Source organism: Ceratotherium simum, chromosome 26 (genome assembly GCF_057802395.1).
Source record: "Ceratotherium simum simum isolate JZ-2026a chromosome 26, ASM5780239v1, whole genome shotgun sequence".
NCBI classification, from domain to species: domain Eukaryota; kingdom Metazoa; phylum Chordata; class Mammalia; order Perissodactyla; family Rhinocerotidae; genus Ceratotherium; species Ceratotherium simum.
Window position 1 is genome coordinate 16,168,687 of NC_141925.1, and position 20,682 is coordinate 16,189,368.

Below are 20,682 nucleotides of genomic sequence, written 5' to 3' on the forward strand. Positions count from 1 at the left end.
ATGAGAAAACCACTCCTTTTAGTGAGGGGAGAGAAAATGAAAAAAGTTTTACTTCTCTAGCATTTTTATATGCCAGTTACCGCAGTAAATGTATTACGTGTATTTCCCATTTGATCTTCACTGCAATGCTGAGGTAGCTATTGTTGTTCCCATTTCATAGATGGGGAAACTGAGGCTCAGGGAGGTTACATCACTTGCCCAAGGTCATACACCTGGAAAGAGGCAGAGCCAGTCTTCAAAGCAAGGCTTCAAGACCTATAATCTTTTCATCACAAAACACTCTCCAGGTCAAACTGAGGAGGATGCCTATCAAAGCAGCTTTTAAGGCAGCCTAGTTGGAAGGAAAATTCAAATGATTGAGGGGTGGTCAAGGCATAGCTGGGGAGGTGGTGCTGAGCATGGAAGGTCAAGTGAGCTGAGCACAGGAGAACCGGCCTGGAACCTCCCTCAGAGGGAGGAGTGGGTGAGAACAAGGTGTTCATAACTGAGGTTGTGTGTGTGTGTGTGTGTGTGTGTGTGTGTGTGTGTGTGTGTGTGTGTGTGTGTGTGTGTGTGTGTGTGTGTGTGTGTGTGTGTGTGTGTGTGTGTGTGTGTGTGTGTGTGTGTGTGTGTGTGTGTGTGTGTGTGTGTGTGTGTGTGCATGCATCCCTGCACCAGCCTCTCCAGTGTCCCTGTTGCCTGGATCAGATGCAAGAATGGGAATGGATGCTGAAAGGAACCATGCAGTATTGACGGACTGGACAATTAACTGCTGCCAATGTGCTTGGTTTAAGGACACAATCTGTGTGCTTCCAAAGGGAGACTCCTGCAATAATGAGAATGATGCTCGGGCTCCTCTCGCAAGCCCACTGAAAGATTCTGCTTCTTTAGCTGCTCCTCTAGAACGATCCCGGGATAACGATTTCATTCCGACCTTATTGCCATTTGCCATTTACTCTCCCCTGTTCAGCTCAATTACAGCCAGTTAGCAGATGTGGAAGCTGCTTGCTCTGTTCTGGGCACTGGGTCGTCACTGCTCCATTCCTGGGATAGTCTGCACCAGGTCTCTCTGCCCTTCCTAAATTTTTCCTGATGTTGCTTCCTTTGCTTCCCCTTTGTACAGGGCAGCCACGTCCAGAATCAGTAATTATATTATCTGTGCTCCAGCCATGCTGGACACATTTCAGTTCTCCAAAAGTGCCAGGTTCTCTCAGGACTCCAGGCCTGTGCACGTGTGGGTCCCGTGGCTTGGAGCACTCTTTCCTCTCCCCAGCATCTATGCCTGGCTAACTCATCCTTCAGGTCTCAGCTGACACATCACCTCCCTCTGGAAGACATTCTGATGCCTGCAGGCTGAGTAGGGATCCATGCTGATGTTTCCATATCAGCTTGTGTCTACCCGCCCCCATCAGGGCACTTACTTATCATCCCTAAATGATAACTATGGTTATCTGGTTATCAGCTAGTCTACTTTTTTAGGTGGTTAGCACTATGAGGGCAGAGACTCTGTTTCTTTTATTTGATGTCTGATTTAAGTGTTTGAGATTCAACTTTGCAACTATCTAGTTAGTTACTGACAGTGTTGGTACTCCTTTTTTAAATGCAGAGGCAAGTTCCAAAAACCTCTTAAAGGAGAAGATCTGACTACACTTACATGAAATGAGCGCTGCCCACTTGGTTTAGTTTGATGAAACTAGAAAGCTTTCTTCTCCTAACTCACAGTTGTTCTTCTGACATTAGGCCATCCATTCTTTTGAGTTACAGGAAATTGTCTTCTGTTGAGATGCACATGTTCCTGGGAGGGTTGATCAAGTCCTTTGGTATGAATTAGGTTTTCTCAGTGGTCCCAAATCAGGCTGATCAGAGGGACAGCCAAAGGAGCTTAAAAATACAGAGACCTGGGTCTCTATCCACAGAAATTCTGATTCAGTTGTATTCCAGAATGAATGGTCATTAGCATACTTGTACTCAGCCAGCCTTTTAAAGGGAAAGCTCCTACCGCCTGTAGAACAATGTATTCTGATGATAATTTACAGGGTTAGATTTAGTTATTGAATCCAGTTTATCACAGATTTACAACTAAATTACAACTAAACAGATTCCTAGCTTGGCAGGCAACTTTCTCAGTATGGCGGGAGCAGAGGTTCCCTTGGGGCTCAATTCTGCTGTGTTGCTTTGAGAGTCACTCCTGGAAGCTCAGTCTAGAGACTGTTTCTTGAGTTCTCCCAGTGATTCTATTTTTTTTGTTTTGTTTTCTTTATTGAGGTAACATTGGTTTATAACACTGTATAAATTTCAGGTGTACATCATTATACTTCTATTTCTGCATAGATTACATCATGTTCTCATGTTCACCACCCAAATACTAATTACAAGCCATCACCACACACATGTGCCTAATTATCCCTTTCACCCTCCTCCCTCCCCCCTTCCCCTCTGGTAACCACCAATCCAATCTCTGTCTCTGTGTGTTTGTTTGTTGTTGTTATTATCTACTACTTAATGAGGGAGATCATACAGTATTTGACCTTCTCCCTCTGACTTATTTCACTTTGCGTAATACCCTCAATGTCCATCCATGTTGTCACAAATGGCTGGATTTCATCGTTTCTTATGGCTGAGTAGTAAAATCCATCTCTGCACAAAGTGCAGAGCCCAAGAAATTTGTGCTTTAGTAGCCAAAGTGGATTATGTTCTCTGCAACCAAACCCCAGAAAATCCCTATCCATTCTAATTCAGAGCTCAGACTTCATCATTCACGTCTATATCATTGACAAGCTGGGGGTCTTGGGAAGATGACACTCTACAGGGTCTTCTCTCTACAAAGTTTTGACCATTGAGCAGGCTGCACCATGATTCCATAAAGCCCAGAATCTTTGCTTCCTCATCCTAGATGAAGGTCCACCAATGACCCATCTCTTCCCTTTCTAGAACTTTTAATCTTTTATCAGCAGTTAACCTAGTGTCTAGTACCGCATAGGTGCTTATAAACAATTGTTGACTGAGTCAATTAAATAATGAATTAATGAGTAGTGGATGAATGAGTGGGGGAGGGAGCAATGCGGGTGAAGTGGTAACACAATATCTGGTACGGAGGAGGGGCTCAATGAATAACTACAGAATAAATAGATAAAGGGGTAAACAAATAAATGATGTGTTAGTACATGGTGCGTAGTACATAGTAGGTGCTCACTGAATTTTTATTGAATGAATTAATGAATCATGTTTATGAAATGCCTAGCATAGAGCCTGGTCTATATCATTCTAAAAGAAGTAAATGAATAATAATTTCCTATACCTGTATGGATTCTTTCCTCTATCACCTCTACCTCCACTCCCTCCTATTCACCTTGGCCAGGTTCCTGTCTCTTGCCTTGGAGTCTTCCTTGGCCCTAAGCCATCCATCAACATCCATTAATCTGTCTTCTGTCAGCTAACTTCTGGTTCATCCCCAACCAACACTTTCAAGTATCCACATTTGCATACCTTACAAAAATGAGGAGATGAATAATAGCGGACGCCAGCTACTACCTACGTATTATGTCTGAGGCACCTACTAGGTGCTTTTTGTGTACTATCAAAAAGCTTCACTATAGCATAATTATCTCCAGTTCACAGATGAGGACACTGAGGCTCAGACAAGTTAAGTATCATGTCCAAGATCACACAGCTGGTAAGTGACAGAGCTGGTATTTGAACCCTGGTCTCTTTAATGCCAAAGCTACTGTTTTCTCCACAACCTGATGATTATGTAGCTACAAACAGATGTGAAACAGGCACACATTTGCATCTGAATGCACATGTGTATCTACACTAGGGTACTTCAACAGCAGATCAGTGAAAGTCTGGACTGAATAATTCTTTGCTGGGGAGCTGTCTTGTGCATTGTAGGATGTTTTGCAGTGTCCCTGACCTCTACCCACTAGATGCCAGTAGCACACTCCACCCCAATTTCGACAACTAAAAATGTCTCCAGATATTGTCAAATGTCCCCTGGGGGGCAAAATCTGCCCTAGTTGAGACAAACTGATCTACATAATTGAAGAGGAAGTAGTGCCGCATGTTTGGAATGTTGTAAGCAGAGAAGGTGCTCAGAGATGTTGGGACCCTAAGATGGCCAAGACCTTGGTTTGGCTGATGATCAGACAGCTGGGAAGTCCTCCCTGGGAATTAGGGGTCAGCTTGCACCCTGTCGGGACCTGGGAACACCATGTGAACTCAAGATCTAGGATAAGGAGCATCTGGGCCCATCGGAAGCAGTGGGGTGTAATGGGAAAACGGCAGACGGGGAGGCAGGCGCATATGGCTCCAGCTTCAGGCTCCCTACTAATTCATTGTGTGGCCTTGGGCCATTCTCAATCATCTTATAACAGTATTAACATTTATTGATGGTTATTATGTGCCGGACACTGGTCTTAATGCTTCATATGTATTTACTCATTTAATCCCTGTGACAGTCCAATAAAATAGCTGCTCCACTTTTACGGGTAAGGAAACTAGGCAAGAAAGGCTAAGAAATAGGCAAAGATTACACGTGGTGGAGTCAGGAGCCTCTATTTCCGCTGTGTGTAAAATGAGGGATGGGAATAGCTGATTTCTTAGGTATCTTCTAGGCTAAAAATTCTAGGTTTCTAGGCAATCATTGATTTAACATACATTTATGGAACATAAATATATGCTGGACAGTATGGGGCATGAATCCCCTTCAGGGAACTTACAGTTCTAGAACAGGGGAGTAAGACAAGCACATTTTTATTTAAAAAATTGTTAGGGCCACGATTCACTGGGTGCCTATTAGATGTCAGTCGTGTGTTAGGCATTGGACCTGAGTTAACTGTAATTCTCACAATAATCCTGTGGTGCCATTACCATCTTTTCTCAGATGAACAGCCGAGGCTCAGAGAGGTGAAGTGACCTGCCCGTGACTATCAGAGCAAAGTGAAACCAGAGAGGTTTAGAGAAGTTCCACTGGAGTGGAGGTGGTGGGAGGTGAGTGTCTCATTCCAGGCTCAGGTGGCCCACCCTCCCTCTCTGTCATTTGGGGGAGGGTGTGGAGGAGGTCAGTGCGGGCTCCAGACTCTAAAGTCTTGGCTTCTTTGGCTCCAAGGCTGTTGGAAACTCCAAGTGTCTTTCCCTCTCTCCTGAAAAAATCCATGGAGGGAGAGAGACTCTGGGTAGATGCTTTGAGGAGTCGGCGGCTCCATCAGTAACAATCACAGAGCAACTCTCTTCCCAGCTTGTTCCCAAGAATGGCCAGAGAGCCCAGGTGTGATTGGGGACCCTTTTCTCAGAACACCAGATGGTGCTGTCCCCATCTGGTATCCATGGCCCTCTTGTCCCTATAACTGCTCCGTGTTGCATCTACAAGTCTGGCAATGTCCTTTTCCCATGCCTTGTTCGTGCTCTTTCCTCAATATGGCCTTCTCTTTCCAGTTCCCCCTCCCCAGCTAACACCACTTGGCCAACTCCTACTCATCGTTTGTGACTGCACTCAAAGTCACCTCCTCCCAGAAGCCTTCCACGATTCTCCCAGTTTAAATGGTAGTTCCCTCTGAACCTCCTTAGCTGTTGGTTTATATCTTTATTTTCATAATCATTATTCATATTCATGTCTCCCTCAGTCACTCAGAGGTTCCTAAAGGGTAGGGACTTGTGTTTTATTCTTAAACTGTGTACCCCATTGTGCCCAGTTGATAATATTCATTTATTCATTCATTCATTCCCAAATATTTTTTGAGTACCAAGCAAGCACTGTGCTAGACTTTAGGGTAGGCAAGGTAAATTTTCTCTACTATCCTGGAACCCAGAGTCTACTTTAAGAGAAAAACAATCTAACAAAAATCGTGACTGAGTGTTCTAAATGTTATAAAGCAGGTACATACAAGGCACAGAGTGTAACAAAGCAGGGAGGCTGATTCTACAGGAAGTCAGGAAAGATTTTCCACAAAAATGTTCCAGTTGGGCTTTGAAATATAAATATAAGTGGGAGCTTGTCAGGTAAACAAAGGAGGTGGAGAGAAAAGTCTTGATAGGTGGAGGGAACAGCCTGAGCAAAGGCCTGGAGGCATGAAACAGTGACGTGAGTTCAGGGAATTGTACCTTTAGCATGGATGAAGAGTAAAATTTGTGCAGGGGTGGCAGGGGATGTGGCTGAGAGGTAGCGATTAAGGGGGTAGAGAGTAAAGGATTCTGTATGCCCTACTGAGGAGTTTGAATTTATTCTTGTAGGTGATATGAAGTGTCTGTCAAGGCCACAGGCCAATAACCTGCCACCACTATCCATAGGCAGAGTCTTGGCAGCCATGTTTGTTCTGGATGAGCCCACATCCTTGAGCATAGCTGATTGGACCAGGGATGGACATCAGCTCCAAATAGGACAACCCAAAATCATCTCTCCTAAGATTTGTAATTGGATCTGAGAAAGAGTTGAATCAGTCTCTTTTTGTGGCTAATATTTGACATGTGAAATCACAAGGTAAGCTCCCTTTTTAGTTCATTAGGGTGGATGTTATGGGCTGAATTGTTTCTCCCCCAAATTCATATGTTGAAGTTCTTAACCTCCCAGTCCTAATCTTAGAACGTGACTGTCTTTGGAGCTAGAGTCTTTAAAGAGGTAATTAAGATTAAATGAGGTCTTTGGGACAATATTACTGGTGTCCTTATAAGAAGAGGAGATTAGGACACAGACAAACAGAGGGAAGACCATGTGAGGACACAGGGAGAAGATGGCCATCTACAAGCCAAGGAGAAAGGCCTCAGAAGAAACCAACCCTACTGACACTTTGATCTTGGTGTTCTAGCCTCCAGAATTGTGAGAAAATAAATGTCTGTTGTCTAAGCCATCCAGTCTGTGGTATTTTGTTATGGCAGCCCTAGAAAACTAATACAATGGGTCTCTAGCTAACTTCCTAACTTCCATTTGGACATCTAGCTTGTGGTCTGTAGGTGGATCTCTTCTCCACTCAGCAGTCCCCAAATGATGGTCCATCCTGTCACCTCACAGTCCACAATGGGAATGTTCTGAGGCTGGTGGGGGAAGAAGGGGCTGTTTCCCTCCTTATTCTGGAAACAAACTTTCCTGCTGTTCCCAAACTGAATGCACGTACACTGGACTCTAAGGGAAGTTTGAGCAGTTCTTTGCTCAAGGACTCAGGGTTCAGGTGCTAAGTAGCAAACTATACAATGTCAGGGGCAGCTGGGCCTTTAGTCTGACCATCTTGACCACAGGCACCGCTCAGAGCACCCTGGGGACTGGACTTTAAAGTGTGTCCCACAAAGATGCTCCCCCACTTCCCTCATGCTCTCCTTTCTCTCCCCCCGCTTCCCTAGCCCTCTTCCTTTATCCCCTTCCCTCTAGGTACTCCCACCCTCCTGCCTTCCCTCCCATTCTTGAATCCAGCCCCCACACCACCAAAATCAAGTCTCCATACCCACCAGTCCCTTCTGGTGGCAGACTTACCAGCCTCGGGCTCTGACAGGCAAGGACACTTCTCTTCTGCCTTGGTTACTGATGTCTGTAGAGGGCAGTTCCAACTCAGGGCCAGCTGGCTGGGCCGTAGGGACTGTTTTTTCCCTATGGCGAGATTGGAGCATCTCCTTATACTCTGCATTTCTGCAGCTGGTTGTTCCCTAGAGTATTTGAAATGAAACTGATCTCATCACCCCAAGAATTAATTTATTTCCAAAATATACCCCTGACACATACACATCCTTCTGATCTGCGTGAGAATTTAATATTCCTCTTATTAACATAATTTTACATTTATTTCTTGTAAGCTAATACCCTGGCCTCATTATGTTCTTATTTGCTTCTTTCTTACCCAGAGTTAAATCATAAATCCACTTAACTTGGCAGCGAATGCTCATGTCAAGTTCCATTTGTGTTGGAGCCTAGCTGGTCTTATTTTACTTCATTGTATGTGTGAGCCTAGAAACGGCGAGGTGGCCATAGTATACCTGCCCTGGGAATGAAGGGGCACAGAACTGAGAAGGGCAAGGATAATGAAGCAGACATCCAAGAGAAGCAGAGAAGAGTGATGGAGATGGGAATATGTTCTTAGCTTCAGATTGTGTTCTGGTTTCTGTTTCCAAAATCTTCCCGCCCTCGGGTGGCTGTGGCAGAGATGGATATCATCCTGGATGTACAATCTCCCTTCTAGAGTAATAGTAGAACTCCAAGTTTTTAGTGCAGTATATTGTTGCCCAGATTTAAAGACTACATTTCCCAGCTTCCCTTGCAGCTCAGTGTGGCCATGTGACTATATCCAGGACAATAGGATGTGAGTGGAATTGATGTGTATAATTTCTGAGTTGTACCCTTAAAGCCACAAGTACTGCTTGCTTCTTTTACCTTTTCCTTCTTTCTGCTGGCTGGATAGCAGATGTGGTGGTAAGCATTCTTAGGCCATGCAGTGAGAACAATACCCAGGCACAGCAGAGCAAAAAGATGGAAGGAACCTGGGTCTTGGACAAAATAGAGTCACCTCATGGCCCTGGCCTGCTTATATCTGGACTATTATATGGGAGAAAAATAGCTAACTTGTTTAAGCCATTGTTGTGTTGGGACTTTGTTACATCACTGAGATTTATAGCCATCCTGATTACTGCAGGTAGATTTTTCTTTTTCTATTTTCTTTTTTGGTCTGGCCACTATCTCTTTGTCTGTTCCTGCAAATTCTTCAACTCAACCTGAAGTAATAAAGCCCACTTTTCCTTTCTTGGTCACTCAAATGAAAGCAGTAAATCTGGCGCTGTCATAGCCATGATCCTACTGGGTGGAGCCTCATGGGAATGGGAAAATGAGGGCAACCTTCAGAGAGAAACAGAAATGAGAGCTAGAGAGGCATTTGAGCTCCTGGTTCCAGTGATACCTGAAGCTAGATCTTCCCCCATGCTTTCTGCTGTTTCCTTACGTGGCCCACTATATTGCTCTTTTGGGATTACGCTCATTGAAGTTCAATTTCTTTCTTTTCCTCCCATGCTATCAAGAGTTCTTACTAACTCCCATAAGCCATCATAAATTCCCTCTGTCCTCACCTTTTCCCCCCTAAAGTTTGCTGGATTTCATTTTTACTGCTAGCTACCAATGAGTTCTATGATAGAAAGGAAGCCAACGGTAGTTTTCAACCAGATGAGAAATGGGTCAGATTTGCCTTTTAGGATACTCACTGGAGTGGGGGGTGGGTATAGGGGTTTATCTAATGCAGAGTTTAATTCTCAGCAGCCAGGCATGAGCAGAGAGTATCCTGCAGGACCCTGTTAGTTGCCTAAGCTTCAAACTTTCATCACTACCAGAGTGGGACAGTTCCTCTCATTCTCCCAGGATTCCTGAAGGCTCAGAGCACAGCTGCTGCCCCTTCCCAGAGAATGGTCTCAGAGTCACCCCGAGCCTGGATAGGAGGTATGGGTTAAGGACAGGGGCTGTATTTCAGAGAAAGACTTTTGCATGCATCTTGATTCAATAAAAGTTACTGAAGCAGAAAGATTAAGTAAGTAACTTACTCGACACCACACAGCTTTTAAATGGGAGCCCAGAAATTGAAAGTAGATATACGCCTTAGCTCTCTCCTCTGTCAAGTGGTGATAATAATCTCCATCTCACCAGATTATCGTGGGGCTTAATTGAGATAGCGTATGTTAAACAGATTGCCTAGGTAAATTCTCAATAAATATGGTAGCTGCAATTATTTTTTATAATTATGATTTTTACCAGACAACTCTCTGAGCCCCCTGGTCCCAGCCACAGGAGTTTGACTCCAAGAGATGGGAGGCAGGGCTGCCACACTGTACAACTCCATGCCTGTAATGAGAAGGGAGTCCTCTACAAGAGAGCCGCCAACTGCAGGCATCAGCCCTGAAGGCAGATAAGAGAGAAGGGATCTTAAGGGTGATTCCACTTTATAGAATTTCCCAAGGAAACAACCATTTCCCTCTTCTGTAGGAAGTAGAGGCATTTTAGTTTTAGTTCAGAAATGCCCTCTCCCCAACGTGGCCCCAGCTCTGCTCCCAGCAGGAAGACGCCTGGATGGGGGAGGTCTGACACGCTTAGAGTTGCCTGAAGGTTCTTTGAAGCTGCAGCTGCTCCCCTCCGTGCTGCACCCCTTGGGCTTCTCTGCAGCTGGGCCCAGGGAAAAGCTTTAATTAATGCTAGAAGAAGGACCCCCACAGCTGCATTTGGATTCTTCCTGACAGCTGAGGTGAAGACTCAGGTGCTGTGTAGGGAGTCTGCCCAGGGTCACTTTCCTACTGTAAACCTCCTGTGGTCCACATGGCCCTCTGGGCGAAGGCCAAAATCCTTAGTGTGAGGAACAAGGGTCCATGTGACAGAGACTCTCACCCAGTGGGCTGTGGCACCCTGGTGAATTCAGACTGTGCACAAGAGGTCCACCAAATTTGATCAGTGTTTACGTGACAGCATAAACCAAGGGGCACGTTTGAAGAATGGTTGATGGTCACTATTAGGCAAATTTGCAAGGTGGAGATGAACACTATTTGCTCAGGACAGAAGGAATCTTGAGCGGCAATGTAGGAGAGAGAGAAGAGATAAAGTGGCTGGTAGGGGTGAGAGACTTGAGATGTTTCAAGGTGACAAGTTGATAATGTTGCAATTCTGTGGTATGCAAGCTAATCCCCCTTCCCTATGCTTCCACTGACTCTACAGGAAGCCACCTACTTCTTATCAACAGATTGTGGAGTGGACTTATTTTGGGGATGTGTTGATAAGATCCCAGTTCTGGAGGTTGCCTATAGGAAGCCCGTTATACCTGGTTACATTTGCAATTTACTTTTGCCACAATTTAGCATAACAACGCAAATGGAGATACTTCCAGGATGAATACTGCTCTGTGCATATCTTGCAATATGAGAGGGGAATGGCCTCAAATGCAAGCTCCATAGAGGGAGAAAATGTCCGTTTTATTCACTGCTGTATCCCCACTGCCTAGAACAGTGCCTGGCATACAGTAGGTGCAGAACAACGATTGTTCTGTGATCTGCTCCATTTACCTCTCTTGCCTCTTCTTCCACTCTACTCCACAACCCCTCTGTTTTAGTTCCACTTTCAGTTTCCAGCTTTTGGAATGTGCTCTACTTTATATATGATTCACTCATACATTCATTCAGCAAATATTTACCAAGGTCCTGTTCTGTGCCAGGCATTGTTGTAGAAGCTGAAGATACTTGGTGAACAAAACATGGAGTTACCTACCGGTGTGTAGAGAGAGCATCAACCCAGTCATTAGGTAAGTAAATATAAAATCACAGGCCGTGACAAATGCAATGAAGGGCAAGTATGGGGGGCTCTAAGATCATATGAAAATAGGATTTGTTCCAGAGAATAGGTGATATTTGATCTGAGCTCTGGAGGCCTCCTGAGCCACTGAAATAACGAAAGACTATCAGTGTGGCCGGAATGGCTGAGAATGGGAGGTATGTTTATGTATGAGGTTAGAGAAGTCAACAGGGGCCAGACCCTGCAGAATCTTGCAAGCCATATTGACTGGTTTGGTCTTTAGCTTGGAAGCAATGGGGAGCCACTGACGAGTTTTAAGTCAGGTGGCGATGTTTAACATGATCAAATTTGCTTTATGAAAAGATCATTCTGGCTGCAGAGTTCCGTGAATTCCCTGCCACCCATCCCCACCCCACAAACCAGTCTGGAGCCATGCAATCAGTTTGTTGGTGGGGAGGACAGCCACAGTAGGTGACTGAAATCTCAGCCATATATTTATCGACTCTTGGCTGCTGTTCATAATGAACTCTCAGCTTCCCTGGGGGTCCCTGAGTAGATTTGCTGAGAAGAGGAGGAAGGGCGGGGGACTGTGAGGGATGGCTATGGGGCTCCGTGTTCTGTTCTCACATCTGTCTCTCTCTAATTGACGCCCGCTGCCAGGATGATGTATTAGAATTCAATAAGCCTCGCTCCTCTTTTCCTAGAAAGGGAAGGGCTGGCAGGGGGAGAAGCAGGCCCCTCACCATCAATGAAGAGGGAAGCAGTTCAAATGAATCATTTTATTAACTAGCAGGGAGAACCCCTGGTCCGTGTAAGACCATTGCTGTGTTATTAATTCCAGTTCTCACCCAGAAAGTTGACTCTGGGAGCTTCTGGCGGCAGCGAGACCTGCCATCCTGAGGTTGACTAAGATGGCTGCGCATCCCAGTCTCTCGGTTCCAGGAACGAAAGTGGAAAGCCTTTTTCTCTCTTTGCCTGGGATGCTGATTCCAGGAGTGGGAGCAACATCCCAGCAAAATGAGAGCGATCGGACAGCGCTGTATCTCCCGCCCAGGAGCGGCTATGATAACGCCCTCGGATGGAGGGCCCCTTGCCCTTGACTTATGAAGCGAGGCAGTGGGTATCAGGTTCAGCCAGAATTGCTCTTAGGAAGAAAAAGCTACCTTTGTTGGGAAAACAGCTCGGGGCTGAAGTTTATTCCTGGAAGCACCTGGGTGGATTTCCGGGGTTGTTGGGGAGGAGGGGAGCAACACGAGGGAAGACAGTCAATTTCACGCCAGATGAAGATAGCGATATGATGGAAAGCCCCTTGCTTTGCGATGTGCTCCTTTCCCATGACCCTCCCAGCAAATTTCTGAGAGTCTTCAAAAATCACAAAAGGGTGGGTGGGACTTGATGTCTCAGAGATGCTGGAGAACCCGCTGAGCTCTGCATCTCCGTCACGGCAGGGGGAAGCCAGGCAGCGTGGGTGTGCTGACTTGGGTCACGTGCTCACCTCTGGGCCAATCACAGTGGCTGGGTAATGTGACGCTCTGATTGGCTTGGGCCTGTATCACGTGCTCTATGGCCGGAAAAGGGGTTGGAGTCCCACCAAGCGCTGGGCTGATAGCGTGCGGGAAGGGGCTTCTCCGGTGCAACGCCTTGTGTGATTTGCTTTGTGTGTGTCTCTGCTGCTTTTGCCTTCTGTTTCTCTCTCCTTGTTTCTTCGTCTACTGCCTTCAGTGGTAACCGGAGCTACCCATGACGGGGGGCTAATATATGTCACGCCCTGTGCTAGGTAATTGACATGTTATCTAATGAGATGAAGAAGAGACTTATTTTTATTATCCTCATTTACATATAAGAAAACTTTGGCACAGAGAGGCTACACATGTCCAAAGTCGTGTAGCTGGTACTAGGCAGGGAGGAACCAGCAGGATTTTACACCCAGGTTTGTCTGGCCAACGTCCTTGCTGGCAGCCATGGCTGAGCTGCCCCTGCCTCTCCTCCCCTCTGGTTGGGGACCGGAATGGATAAAACTCTCGCCAGGGGAGAGCATGGCTCTGGCTGGTTCCACCCGATATGGCGAATCTCGAGCAAGGATACCTCACTGGCCCGCATAGGTGGATTTGTAGTGCTGCCTGGAACTGGGCCTTTGATTTCTGCTCCAGTCCCTTGTGACTGGGCGCAGCTTACGTGACCCAAAGCCCAGAGACTTGAGTGGAAGGAACTGCCTGTGGCCATTTTTCAGCATGCTGACAGTGGAGGCAGATGGTCTTGCAATTCTGTCCTGCCAGGCTCAAGAATTCCTCAATTTAGCCAAATCCAAGGATTTGACAACTTGATGTTCTCAGACCATAGCCTATTAAAGCTGGTCCAGTGTCCCAATTTTGCAGAAGGAAAAACTGAGACCCTAAGAGGGGATGCAGTTAGCTAAGGTCTCATACAGGAAGTTTGTGACAGGAGGTCTCTGGACACAGACTCGAGGAATCTTTCCCCTGCAAAGGATTGGCCTCCCAGATGAAGAGAGGGAATTAGAAATGCCACCCTCAAACACTTGGTGACAAGAGGAGTTTGTTAACTTTCTTCTTTCTTACCTAGGCTCACTCTGCCCACTATCTCAGAGTTTTTAAGAAAAGGCTGTTAAAAAAAAGAAATCCAGTCTCATTCTGATGTTTTATTAACGGAGACTGCTGGTATTTCGATAATTTTAATTAGGACTGAATTTTACTGTATTCAAACCGCAGGGAGCTTCAAGGAAAGGGACCCACTGAGCAAACCAGAGATCAAATGAATAGATTAATTAAATATCACCACGTGGGCAGCTGGAGGCAAGGGACTTGCAGCCCCTCCCTCCCTGAATGGGAGGAGGAAGGCAGGAACTGTGGATACAGGTGTAGCTGGCTGGCTCAAGACATAAGAGTAAGTTTCAATTTCACACCAGCCACCAGTTCTTTTTCAGCCAAGGACTGGGTTTCCTATGTTAAACGCAAGATGTACAGGGAGATTCCCCTGTCTGGTCACTGCTTCCCCAATTTCCCCCCAAGATACATGATGTTGTGGCTATTTTCTCTAATGAGTTTATTTTCTTTAGTGTTCATGTTCTGCTTACTGTGTGTCGGGTGCTGTTCTCAGTGCTTTGCAAAAATCAAGTCATGTAAGCCTCACAGCAACTCTATGACCTAGCAATTAGTATATCCCCATTTTAGATGAGGAAACCAAGGCAGAGAGAGATGAAGTAATTTGTCCAAGGTTTCGTGGCTGCTAAGTGGCAGAGCTGGAGTCCAAGTACAGGCTTCCAGGCCAGAGTCTGTGGTCCTAACCACTGCCCTTCTCTGCCTTTAGGTATTGGTAAGTGACTTATACCTTTGTGAGTCCAAGACTGTAAGGTTGGGGCTTCCTCTGTATCCTTAAGACTCAGCCTCCAGTGGGCCCCTCATCTCATCAAGTCAGCAGTTAGCCCTCAGCAGGGCCAGAATCTTAACTTGAGATTAACTCCTTAGCTCCTGTGGTTGAGTCGATCTCTGGCTCTTGATCACTTGGCTTGGAATCCAGATTCTACCACTTGCTAGCTGTGTGGCCTTGTGCAAGTTGCATCTTCTCTGTGCCTTAGTATCTTTATCTATAAAATGGGGGTAATAATAATAATAAAGAATAAATGAATTGATATGTGAAAATCCTTGAAACAGTATCTGGTGTGTGGAAAGCACTGTCTAAGGGTTTGATTTACTATGACTGTTATTTTTGTATTATTATTGTATTCTGCTTCCCCAAAGGCTTCAGATTCCCTCAATTCCTGACTCTGAGGTTCTTTTCGGTTTTCAGCCCTGATTCGCCACTCAGACCTCAGGTTTGAGCTGTTCCTCTGGCTCAGTACTTTGCCTTCTCACCTCCATCTGGATGTGTTCTTACCCCTTTGTGTCACAGCTTCTTGGGGAAGCAGCTTCCCTGGTCTGGCCCAGCCCCTGGTGCCAACATCTGTCCCGTCACTCTCAGAATCAGCACTATCTATGGGCCAGTTGCTCATAGATGGACAGAACCTTCTGGGCTCCTAGAAGGGCTCTGTTTTTAATAATCACAAGAGTAATGATGATAAAAACAAAGCAAGCCCTGTTTCTAAGACTGCTGGTGATCAGTCAACCAATCAAGAAATGTTTGATGAGAATTTTTAAATCCCATTCATTGCGGGGATATGAAGGATATAAGACAATCCTATATTTAAGGATTAAAGAGTTAGCACAGGGGTAAAATTCCAATAACAAAATTTTCCATTTTGACCCTTTTAAAGTTTGTAACTCAGTGGTGTTAAGTACAGTCACAGTGCTATGCAACCATCATCACTATCTGGTTCCAGAACTTTTGTATCATCCCAAATGGAAACTCCATACCCGTGAGCAGTTACTCCTTACTCCCCTTCTCCCTAGCCCCTGGCAACAACTAATATGCTTCCTCTGTCTATGGAGTTTATGGATATTCTAATCTACTTGCAGACACAAATGAAAAAAATGGCTAACAGAAAGAAGCAATGTGTACTGGGATGACACAGCATTGCTTGTGGTTAGTTGTGTGACTCTGGAGCCAAACTGCCTGTGTTTAAATCCCAGCTCTGCTGCTACTTGCTGTGTGGCTTTGGGCAGATTAATCTACCTTTCTGGACCTCAGTCTATATATACATAAAATATGAAATGAGGACTATAGAAGTCCCTCCTTCATAGACCAGTTGTGAGGATTATGTGTGTTAGTGCAGGTAAGGCTCTGAGAGCAGCATCTGGCTGTACTACGTGCTATGTGAAGATTTGCCATGGGCACTGGCGTGGATGGTAAGTCCTGGCAATCCCCAGCACCTAGCATGATGCCTGGCATTCAGTAGGTGCCTGGGAAATATTCGTTGGATGACTGAATAGGAGTTTAGGAAAGAGGGGAGACTACCGTGGGACATGCAGACTATATGGGAATTCTATACTCAATGTTAAAAGCAGTCCACAGCTTCTTGGCAAACCTTATTAAGAACCACCTGAGTGCTGGATATTGTGTGACCTGTTACAGGCAGAACAGAAAACCAGGCTTGTCCTCAACGTGAATATGGTGATAATGATTATGACAATAATTAATCAAAATACCTGTTATTTGTCGAAGACTTAACATGTGCCTGGCACTGTGGTAAAAGACCTACCTGCATCCATTTGTTTAATTTTATTTATGACTCAACCTGTGAGACAAAACCCACTAGCACAATATAATAATAGCAAGGAAAAGGCCACTTTTTTTTTTAACAGAGCAAAATGTCAACAAGTGCAAATGAATTCTGTGATCATTGAATCCATATGGGAGGTGGGGGTGCTGAAAACCGTCAGGTGAGGACAGCCATGGAATTCTGATGAGACATCTGTATCCCTGATCCGGCCAGCCTGTTAATCATCTGGATATTAGCTGCCTGAGATCGTGGTTGCTTTTGGTTTGCATTTTTTTTTTTCTCATCCTTCAAAAGTCACCTTTAACTCTAGTATAGGATGGATCTTATCGCGCTTGCTACCTCTTCCAGGCATGAGTTGGAGGAATGTTTGCAGATGCTTCGGCAAACCGGTTCCCGGAGACAAGGTGCTCTTGTCTGTCTCTGACTCCAGGGCAGTGCTCAAAGCCTGGCTAATTGGATCCAGGAAGCGGTCATAGAGGTGGGCGTCAAGGTGCAATGGCCTGAATCAACCCCAGATTAATTAAAAAGTGTCCAAGTGGATTGAGTATTTCATGACCTGAAGGCTGAAGTCAAGGTCTCTTTGGGATGGGACTCAGATGTGAATGTGTGGTTGGGGGTGAGGGTGGATGGGGAAGAGAAGGAAGGAAGGGAGGGGAAGGGGAAAGAGAGAGGGAGGAAAGGGAAGGGGAAGGGAGAAAGAGAGAAGGAGTGGGGGAGGGAGGAATGAGAATGAATGTAGGAGTTAACCAAAATCAAACTAATGTCTCACCTTCATCACTGGGTGTTCGTAGAGGGCGATGTACTTTTTGGAGGACTTTCATGATGTTATTTGAGCTGATCCTTTCAAGAACCCTGAGAGGGCAGATAGAGTGTGTTCCTGGTCACAGCTTACCACCTGGAGGAGCCTGGAGTCCAGAGGGTCAGCCCCCACCCAGGCACTGTGGGATCCAGATGCCCAGGTCTCTAACTCCACCGTAGACTTGACAGGAAGCCTGCAGATGAAGGACATTTCACACTTTCCGAATAATGCGTTTCCAGAATCTTGGGAGACATTTTTTCCAGAAAGACATGTTTTCTTCTTTCATTTCTTTCTTTCTTTTTTTTCTTGTGTGTGAAATACTTCAATTATTTATTTAAATTATTTTATTGAGGTCACATGGGTTTATAACATTCTGTAAATTTCATGTGTACATCATTATATTTCAGCTTCTGAATAGACTGCATCATGTTCACCACCAATAGCCTAGGTTCCATCCATCACCATAACACACGTGCACCTTTACCCCTTTTGCCCTCCCCTCACCCCCTTCCCCGCTGGCAACCACCAATCTGTTCTGCATATTTGTTTATCTTGCACATACGAGTGAAGTTATATGGTATTTGTCTTTCTCTGTCTGACTTATTTCACTTAGCATAATACCCTCAAAGTCCACCCATGTTGTCACAAATGACATGATTTCACCTTTTTTTATGGCTGAGTAGTATTGTATATATATCACATCTTCTTTATCCATTCATCCATTGATGGGCACTTGGGTTGCTTCCAAGTCTTGGCTATTGTGAATAATGCTGCAATGATCATAGACATGCATATATCTTTTCAAATTAATGTTTTCATGTTCTTTATCAAGGGATTAGTTCAGTAGAAAGAACACTAAATTGAGAGGCATGTGGATTCCTTTGGGAGACCAGGAAAATCTTTGCCCCTCTGGGTCTCTCCTCAGGCCTTGGCTATATTCTTTCTGTCTCTGTGTCCCTGTTTCGGTGTGTGGGGGTCTGACCATCCCTGTGTCCATCTGCCTTTCAGTGTGTCTGTCCTATGTGTCCTTCTTTACCTGTCTCGCTGCCTCCCCTCTGTGCCACCGCCCCCCACCGCCATCTGCTTCTTCTCTCTGGCCACCCATCTCTCTGCCCATCTGCTCAGTTCGTATCCCACTCACTTTTACCTCCTCTCCTCTTCCCCTACCTCCTCTGCTCAATTCACATTCAAGCGTCTCTGCCACTTACTCTGCCTCCTCCTTCCTGTCTTCCTACTCTCTTCCTCTCAATCCTGCCTCTTTCCTCTCTCCTTCCTTTCTTTCCTTTTCCATTAAGGAAATTTTGTTGGTGGCTTTAGTCAACCCCAGTCAATAAGCATCTCTAGATACCCTACTACATGCCAGCCATTGAACAGGGGCCCCCTGGAGATGCAGACCCACCTGGTCCCTGTCCACAAATGGCTCTTAGTCAATAGGGTTTAGCAGCTTAATAAAACTTTTATTTTGTACTTAGCCTCAATCTGCATGTGGCTTTGATTGTGGTCACCTGCAGGGGGAATGGTCTGGATGACCCAAGCCACAAAGTGAGAGGGAGGCAGGAGGCTGGTACCTGAGTGGGCAGAGTGGGTAGGGGTCATGTGACTGTACTGTGCAGGGCAGTGCCATGAAGGGGGCAGCACCTGTTCTTTCCCACCTGGGAAGGTGGCCTTTAGCTGTTCAGTGGGTCAGGCCTGGCTCTGCCTTCGCCTTCATGGAGACAGTCCCATCACCACTCTGTTGTCTCCAGGCTCTTTTCAAGGACTAATATGTTACATAATCAGTGTGGCCTGGAACCTGTGATTCTACTTGGTGACTTCTCAAATAAACCGCAAGACTGAGGGAGCCTCACGGCTCTAATTATTTTGCCAATTCCTTGTTCTGCATATCAATTTCCCTCCCCGCACAATTCATAGTCTATACATCTGGCTGGCAGGGAGGACGCCTGGGGAAATTACATGGTTTTGCACACGAGATTTGTTAGACGTTGGAGGAGAGACTATCTTATTTCACTTTATAATCTCTTATTTATGGGTTTGTTCTTTTCTTAATATTAATGAGACTTACTATCTCCAACTTGCTGTGACAGCTTTATCAACAATTCGTGGCTGCATTTCCATCCAGGTAATAGAACTGCAGTCAAATTGAATCGGCATAAATAACAGGAAAATCCACTGTTTGGGGATGTCTTCAAGCCCAAAGGGCTGGGTCTTGCAGAAGCTGCCTCCTCTGGTGGGTGGTATGTGTATTCACTGGATACTCTGAGATCCAGAGCCCGCAATGTCCAATGCCGATGTGGTGGGACATCGGTCCCTAGCCTCTCTGGGCTCGGATTCTCTGTGCAGTAGATTCTTCTTTTTGAGGCAATAGGTGCTGTAGGAGAGGCACAGGATTTGGAGTCAGACTCACCTGGTTTGTGTCCTGTGTCTGTGAATTAATAACTGTGAATTTCCTGATTAGTAAAAGAAAAGAAGCTGTTTTAGTAACTGTAGCATTTATTAAGCTTTACGTGTAGCCTTCCATTAATTCTCACAATTGCTGTAACAGATTTATTTTCTTAGTGAAGAAACTGAGTCATACACACATGCTCAGGTGTTCACCTTCATTCACTAACACATACTTTAAAAACATATTTTATGATTGTGTATTATATTTCACAATTAAGGGTTTCACTGAAGCTTGGAAAGGCTGTGACATTTATCCTGAGTTGGGTCCCTGGAGGGTAAGGGGCTAGGCAGTCTGCGATGAAGGGCTGCACAAGGTGGACACTGCACAACTCCAGGAAGCACCATTCACTTAGACAGGGGTCAGCGAACTATGGTCCTCGGGACACATCCAGCCTGACACCAGTTTATATAAATAAAGTTTTATTGGGACACAGACAACACTACTCATGTATTAACTATTGTCTATGACTGCTTTCATGCTTCATTGGCAGAGTTGAGTAGTTGCAACACAGATAGTATAGCTTACAAATTCTAAAATATTGACTATTTGGCTCTTTGCAGAAAAAGTTTGCTGACCCCTGACCCAGACGACAGTTTGAACTCCCTTGAGTTGTTCAACATGGGGGCCCTGGAGCCAGGATTTGAACATGGGTCTAGTTGAGTTCTGAATAAGTTTTTTTTTTTATTGATGTTTTAATAGTTTATAACATTGTGAAATTTTGGGTTGTACATTTTTGTTTGTCCATCACCATATATATGTCTCCCTTCACCCCTTGTGCCCATCCCCACCGCCATTGCCCCTGGTAACCACAATACAGTTTTCTCTGTCCATGTGTTGGTTTATATTCCACATATGAGTGAGATCATACAGTGTTTGTCTTTCTCTTTCTGGCTTACTTCACTTAACATAATGCCCTCCAGGCCCATCCATGTTGTTGCAAATGGGACTATTTTGTCTTTTTTATGGCTGTGTAGTATTCCATTGTATATATATACCACCTCTTCTTGATCCAATCGTCAGTCGAGGGACACTTAGGTTGCTCCCACTTCTGGGCTATA

At 45.3% G+C, this 20,682-nt stretch overlaps 1 long non-coding RNA gene across 6 annotated transcripts in view; it reads left to right on the top strand.

Moving 5' to 3' along the window:
* The window catches only part of LOC147913575 (uncharacterized), a 213,599-nt gene that overhangs the window by 79,585 nt on the left and 113,332 nt on the right, over positions 1-20,682 (top strand). For 2 of the 6 annotated variants that reach the window (XR_015548534.1, XR_015548531.1), the window contains exons 1-3: positions 880-4,968; positions 6,208-6,454; positions 6,545-11,219. This is a non-coding gene — a long non-coding RNA (uncharacterized LOC147913575). Of the gene's footprint in view, positions 1-878; positions 4,969-6,207; positions 6,455-6,544; positions 11,220-16,730; positions 16,861-20,682 lie in introns of those variants that run through there. The other 4 variants (XR_015548533.1, XR_015548532.1, XR_015548535.1 and 1 more) reach the window with 3 other exon arrangements.